Raw genomic sequence first — 6,469 nt, forward strand, 5'->3', positions numbered from 1 at the left:
TACCTAACTGTTACCTGTTACCTGCTACCTAACTGTTACCTGCTACCTAACTGTTACCTGTTACCTGCTACCTAACTGTTACCTACTACCTAAATGTAACCTGTTAAAGTACAACGCTTGTCTTTTATAATGTGGTCAGATATACTTGGATGTGTCGACGTTTGTTGCTGGCATGTCATCCCTGATCTTGCAAATTAAAAAGTAATTAAAGTAGTTGGTAATATCAGTTGGTTTTGTGACGAATGATTTAATGAATGATGGAGATGAGGTTGCCCCTTGTTCTGAACATTTTATTTAAGATGCTCCAAAGCTTTTTACTATCATTCTTTATATCATTTATCTTTTGTTTCATTGTATAGTTTCTTCTTCTTTTTATTCAGTTTAGTCACATGATTTCTCTATTTGCAATAAGTTTGCCAATCAGCTGTGCAGCCAGAYTTATTTGCCATTCCTTTTGCCTCATCCCTCTCAACAATACAATGTTTCAATTCCTCATCAATCCACAGGGATTTAACAGTTTTTACAGTCATTTTCTTAATGGGTGCATGTTTATTAGTAACTGGGATAAGCAATTTCCTAAATGCATCAAGTGCAGCGTCTGGTTGCTCCTCATTACACACCATGGACCAACAAGTATTTTTACATCAATAACATATGAATCACTACAGAACTTATTGTGTGACCTCTTATACACTATATTAGGCCCAGCCTTTGGAACTGTGGTTTTCCTAGATGTGGCTACTATATTGTGATCACTACATCCTATGGATCTGGATAGTGTTTTAAAGCACATTTCTGCAGTATTAGTAAAGATGTGATCAATACATGTTGATGATTTAATTCCTGTGCTGTTTGTAACTACCCTGGTAGGTTGACTGATAACCTGAACCAGGATGCAGGCACTGGTTACAGTTTGAAGCTTTTTCTTGAGTGGGCAGCCTGATGAAAGCCAGTCAATATTTAAATCACCCAGAAAATATACCTCTCTGTTGATATCACATACATTATCAAGCATTTCACACATGTTATCCAGATACTGACTGTTAGCACTTGATGGTCTATAGCAGCTTCCCACCAGAATGGGCTTTAGGTGAGGSAGATGAACCTGTAGCCATATTACTTCAACAGGATTTAACATGAGATCCTCTCTAAGCTTTACAGGAATGTGGCTCTGAATATAAACAGCAACACCTCCACCATTGGCATTTCTATATTTTCTGTAAATGTTATAACCATGTATTGCTACCACTGTATCATCAAGGGTATTATCTAGTTTCAGAGATAGTCAGAATATGAATGTCATCTGTTTCAAATAAATAATTGATTTCATGACCCTATTTTTTATTTTTTTTACCAGGTAAGTTGACTGAGAACACATTCTCATTTACAGCAACGACCTGGGGAATAGTTACAGTGGAGGATGAATGTGCCCATTGTAAACTGGGGATTATTAGGTGACGGTATGAGGGCCAGATTGGGAATTTAGCCAGGACACCAGGGTTAACACCCCTACTCTTATGATAAGTGCCATGGGATCTTTAATGACCTCAGAGAGTCAGGACACCCGTTTAACGTCCCATCCAAACGACGGAACCCTACACAGGGCAGTGTCCCCAATCACTGCCCTGGGGCATTGGGATATTTTTTTAGACCAGAGGAAAGAGTGCCTCCTACTGGCCCTCCAACACCACTTCCAGCAGCATCTGGTCTCCCATCCAGGGATCAACCAGGACCAACCCTGCTTAGCTTCAGAAGCAAGCCAGCAGTGGGATACAGGGTGGTATGCTGCTGGCAAGCTACATAACCTAAGCTACAATATGTTAACGTGGGCTATTTTGAGCACTTTTCTTCTGGGATGCTTACTTGCTTTTATTGCTTTACTGGGAAGCTTAACAGCAGTAGAGGTGCTCATGTTCTTTATGTTGGTGCAGGGTGAGCTGCTCACAGTGGACTTCCTCCTAGGGAACACCGGCTTAATGCTACAGTGTGAATTTGGTTCATAGACACATGATTACTATGTACACTACCGTTCAAAAGTTTGGGGTGCTGGCCTTCCAGGCAGAGCTGCAAAGAAAAAGCCATATCTCAGACTGGCCAATAAAAATAAAAKATTAAGATGGGCAAAAGAAAACAGACACTGGACAGAGGAACTCTGCCTAGAAGGCCAGCATCCCGGAGTCGCCTCTTCACTGCTGACGCTGAGACTGGTGTTTTGTGGATACTATTTAGTGAAGCTGCCAGTTGAGGACTTGTGAGGCATCTGTTTCTCAAACTAGACACTCTAAAGTACTTGTCCTCTTGCTCAGTTGTGCACCGGAGCCTCCCACTCCTCTTTCTATTCTGGTTAGAGCCAGTTTGTGCTGTTCTGTGAAGGGAGTAGTACACAGGAATTTCCCGCATGGAATAGCCTTCATTTCTCAGAACAAGAAAGACYGATGAGTTTCAGAWGAAAGTTCTTTGTTTCTGGCAATTTYGAGCCTGTAATCGATCCCACAAATGCTGRCGCTCCAGATACTCAACAAGTCTAAAGAAGGCCAGTTTAATTGCTTCTTTAATCAGAACAACAGTTTTCAGCTGAGCTAACATAATTGCAAAAGGCTTTTCTAATGATCAATTAGCCTTTTAAAATGATMAACTTGGATTAGCTAACACAACGTGCCATTGGAACACAGGAGTGATGGTTGCTGATAATGGGCCTCTGTACGCCTATGTAGATATTCCATTAGAAATCAGCCGTTTCCAGTTACAATAGTCATTTACAACATTAACAATGTCTACACTGTATTTCTGATCAATTTGATGTTATTTTAATGGACAAAATATTTGACTTTCTTTCAAAAACAAGGACATTTCTAAGTGACCCMAAACTTTTGAACGGTAGTGTACAATAGCTGTAGGATCAGTAGAGGCCTTCAGGGCAGTTAGAGGGACATACATTAGGTTACTTACATTGTGTCTACCAAAGTCTCTGGGATAATGTACATTTGCTGAAACATTATGACAACTCTTGTGACACAATCGTAGGGATTAACTGAGCTGGGCTCGGGTCATTGATAAGTCATTGTCTCAACGCAGCCTTATAATACTGTGAAAGGATCCAGGAACCCACAGGATTTGGGTGGATCCCGTCCTCCTTATAAAACCTGTTTTGTTTTACAAAAGGTGTCGAAATTGTCAAGAAACGTTACACCCATTGAGCTGCAATAATCACGTAGCCGGTTGTAAAGAGAAAGAATCCTGCTAAAGCTTTTCATGCAACGATTCAGAGAGGGCCCAGGGACAGATATGATGGGTCTTTTGTTAGTGTTTTGCAGAGAGTCAATCAGCTAACTGTTACCTGATAGCTACCTGTTACCTGCTACCAACTGTTACCTGTTAGGTAACTGTTGCTTAACTGTTACCCGGTGCCTAACTGTTACCTAAATGTTACCTAGTACATAACTGTTACCTGCTACCAACTGTTACCTGTTACATAATTGTACCTGCTACCTAAATGTCACCTGCAATCAAACTGTTACCTAACTGCTATCTAGTTGTACCTGTTACCTGCAACCTAACTGTTACCGGTTACCTACCTGCTACTTTACTGTTACATGCTACTTGTACCTGTTACCTGAACCTAACTGTTACCGGTACCTACCTGCTACTTTACTGTACATGCTTACTGTATCTACTATGTACTACCTAACTGTTACTGCTACCTAACTGTTACCTGTTGCTACCTAATCTGTTACCTTTACCTAACTGTTACTGTTACCTGGCTGTTCCTGTACCTAACTGTTACTGTTACTAACTGTTACATTTACCTAACTGTACTTTACCTGCTACTAACTTTACATGTTACCTGTTACCTAACTGTTACCTGACCTAATGTTACCTGTTACCTACTACCTTAACTGTTACCTGTTACCTAACTGTTAATGCTACCTAAATGTTACTGTTACCTAACTGTTACACTGCTACCTAAACTGTTACTGTTACCTAACTGTTATGTTTACCTAATGTTTACCTAACTGTTACATGTTCCTAACTGTTACATTGTTACCTAACGTTACCTGTTACCTAACTGTTACATGTTACCTACTGTTACCTGTTACCTAACTGTTACTGTTACCTACTGTTACTGTTTACTTATGTTACCTAACGTGTCACTTACATGTTACCTAACTGTTACCTGTTACCTAACTGTACCTGACTCTGTTACATGTTACCTGACTGTTACCTTGTTACTATACTGTTACTGTTACCTACTGGTTACCTAAACTGTTACCTAACTGTCTTACATGTTACCTAACTGTTACCTAACTGGTACCTACTGTACCTTTACCTAACTGTTACCTGTTACCTACTGTACTCTGTTACGCTAACTGTACCTGTTTACCTACTGTTACCTGTTACCTAACTGTTACCTAATGTTACCTGTTACCTAACTGTTACCTGTTACCTAACTGTTACCTTTACCTAACTGTTACATGTTACCTTAACTGTTACATGTTACCTAACTTGTACTGTTACTAACTGTTACCTGTTACCTTAACTGTTACTGCAACCTAACTGTTACCTGCTTACCTACTGTTTACATGTTACCAACTGTTACATGTTTACCTAACTGTTTACATGTTACCTAACTGTTACCTGTTACCTGTGCTGTTACCTGTACCTAACTAACTGTTACCTGCAACCTAACTCGTTACCTGACCTAACTGTACTTTACCTATGTTACTGTTACCTAACTGTTACCGTTACCTAACTGTTACTTGTGTAAACTCTACCTAACTGTGTAAGCCAGGATGGAAGCCAACCACAGTCTGGTGAAGAACAGATACGACAATGCATGCTGAGGATTCTGTGACTAGAATTCTTCACAGACAGACGTATACATGTATTTCACCACTTTCCTGCAAAGAAGTGGCTTGGTAATGTGAACATTTCTCAGAGTCACAGCCTCTGCATGGTCACCCACCAACATCACCCGTGAGATGTTACACTTTGGATTTGAATCAAAGCACCTACTTATCAATCAACGACCCTAGATTCAATCATGACCAAGGGTTGTGAGAGAGACATGAAAAGCTGTGACACTTTGTAATAATACAAGTACCATTTCTTTGGTTGGCGATGCTGTTCTGTACGTTGAGCGAGATCGACTCTTGGTTGACCTCTTCTCCATCAACCGATGCTGCCGCCATTATCGACAGGAACCTGAGACACACACATCACACACGTCAGTTTTCCTACCAACACTAAACAATGATGTGGAGACAGGGTTATTGCCTAACCTGAATGTTATATCATGATATCATGATGTTGCACTAAGCCAAACCAGCCTAACCTGAATGATATATCATGATATCATGATGTTGCACTAAGCCAACCCAGCCTAACGTGAATGATATATCATGATTTCGATAGTAAGCCAACCCAGCCAACGCTGAATGATATATCAGATATCATGATGTCGTGTAAGCCAACCCAGCCTAACGCTGAATGTTATATTCATGATATCATGATTGGCGTGTAAGCCAACCCAGCCTAACGCTGAATGTTATTATCATGATATCTTGATGTGCACTAAGCCAACCCAGCCTAACCTGAATGTTAATCATGTATCATGATGTTGCCTAGCCAACCCAGCCTAACCCTGAATGTTATATCATGATATCATGATGTTGCACTAAGCCAACCCAGCCTAACGCTGAATGATATATCATGATATCAAGATGTCGTAGTAAGCCAACCAGCCTAACGCTGAATGTTTATATCTTGATATCATGATGTTGGACTAAGCCAACCCAGCCTAACGCTGAATGATATATCATGATGTCGTAGATAGCCAACCAGCCTAACGCTGAATGATATATCATGATCATGATGTCGTGTAAGCCAACCCAGCCTAACGCTGAATGATATTATCATGATATCATGATGTCGTAGTAAGCCAACCCAGCCTAACGCTGAAGTATATATCATGATATCATGATGTCGTGGGTAAGCCAACCCAGCCTAACGCTGAAATGTTAATATCATGATATCAGGATGTCGTTAGGTAAGCCAACCCAGCCTAACGCTGAATGATATATCATGATATCAAAGATGTCGTAGGCAAGCCAACCCAGCCTAACGCTGAATGGTATATCATGATATCAAGATGTCGTAGCAAGCCAACCCAGCCTAACGCTGAATGTTATATCATGATATCAGGATGTCGTAGTAAGCAACCCAGCCTAACGCTGAATGTTATATCATGATATCAGGTGTCGGTAGCAGCCAACTCAGCCTAACGCTGAATGTATATCATGATATCAGGATGTCGTAGTAAGCCAACCCAGCTAACGCTGAATGGTTATTATGATATCAAGATGTTCGTAGCAAGCCAACCCAGCCTAACGCTGAATGGGGTTATCATGATGTCGTAGCAAGCCAACCCAGCCCAACGCTGAAGTTATTCATGATATCATGATGTTGTAGC

The 6,469-nt window shown here is 40.7% G+C and overlaps 1 long non-coding RNA gene across 1 annotated transcript in view; it reads right to left on the reverse strand.

Annotated features, from left to right (window-relative positions):
* Window positions 1-5,114: 5,114 nt before the first annotated feature.
* LOC112071340 (uncharacterized) overlaps window positions 5,115-6,469 on the reverse strand; it is a 9,287-nt gene continuing 7,932 nt past the window's right edge. The window contains exon 3 of the long non-coding RNA XR_002894061.2: window positions 5,115-5,202. This is a non-coding gene — a long non-coding RNA (uncharacterized lncRNA). The remainder of the gene's footprint in view (window positions 5,203-6,469) is intronic.

The sequence above is a fragment of the Salvelinus sp. IW2-2015 genome, unplaced genomic scaffold (genome assembly GCF_002910315.2).
Source record: "Salvelinus sp. IW2-2015 unplaced genomic scaffold, ASM291031v2 Un_scaffold1587, whole genome shotgun sequence".
NCBI lineage: Eukaryota > Metazoa > Chordata > Actinopteri > Salmoniformes > Salmonidae > Salvelinus > Salvelinus sp. IW2-2015.